A 1,375-nucleotide genomic window follows, 5' to 3' on the forward strand; every position below is an offset into this window, starting at 1 on the left:
ATTGATGTATCCCCGGCACTGGGAAGGGTGTCTGGCACGTAGAGGAGCTCAATAAATAGTTGTTGAATGAATGAATATGAGTACAGCTTAGTTGAGGAAACAAGACATATGCACAATCACAATCACTTGGCAGAATCACGTAAAGCAAATAAATAGGTTTCGAAGTGTTCTGAGAATTTATGGGAGACTTATCCCCCAGTTTTATTGAGATATAACTGACATACAACTTTGTATAAGTTTTAAGGTGTACAGCAGAATGACTTCACATACTTACCTATTGTGAAATTGTTACCACAATAAGTTTAGTTAACATCCATCACCTCATATAGGTACAAATTTTTTTTCCCTTGTGATGAGAACTTTTAGGGGGAGACTGTTTCTGAAGAGCCTCCTCTACTGTACTCCCATCTTTGCCTTAGTTTCTCTGCATACCCAATAAAAAAAGTTTTTGGTACCATGTTGCAGATTCTTGTAGGAGAGAGCCCTATGCCAGTATTATTGCCTCATTAAATGCCAGCTGGAAGAGGACTGCAAACTTAAAGTCCTGTGGGTCTTCCTTCTTTCAGAAGTTCAGTTAAACTCTAGAATTATCATATTGATAACAATTTAGCCCTTATACTAAGTGCTAGGTGTTAGTCTAAGTGCTTTATTAAGCATTAACTCATTCAGTATAAATCCAGAGTAGCTGGTGACTCTTAAATGAGTTACTGAAGAGTGATTAAAGCCTTCCTGTTAGTTTCATTCATACATTTAAGTGGACAATTTAGCAGGGCTACATGAGGAGTCAGTGCAGATGAAGCAGCTGTGAAAGGAACCGCTCCTTTGTCTTTGTGTTTGTGTGAGGTCCATGGGCTGTTCCCAACCAATGATGATTGAGTGTGGCAAAGATACTAAGACAGGCTTTGGGGTGGCAGTGTAGTATAGTGGTTAAATCCATGGCCTAGCTTGGAATACTCTACTTAGAGACTAAATGACAAGTCACCAAGGGCAAGTTTATTCAATGTAAGGTTGAAAAATGAGTAAAAATAACTATCTCATAAAATATCTCATGAAATAACTATCTTATAAAAATAAGCATACATGCCATAATGTATGTATATCACTTAACACAGCTTTTATAGCTTTCAGTAACCTGTAAATTACAGTTGATGTGTGTTGTCTTTTGGCTCTTCTCTTTGCTCAGGCAACAAATCAGAGAAAAATGTGAAAACGTACTAGATCAGTGATTCTCAAACTTTAATGTGTGTGAGACTCACCTGGAGGACTCATTGAAACAGATTGCTGAGCCCCACCCTCAGAGATGCTGATTAAGTAGTTCTGGGATGCCACAGGAGAAATTGCAGGTCTCAAAAAATTCCCCGGTGCTGCTGCTGCC

Source organism: Balaenoptera borealis (genome assembly GCF_965194805.1).
Source record: "Balaenoptera borealis genome assembly, chromosome: 4".
NCBI lineage: Eukaryota > Metazoa > Chordata > Mammalia > Artiodactyla > Balaenopteridae > Balaenoptera > Balaenoptera borealis.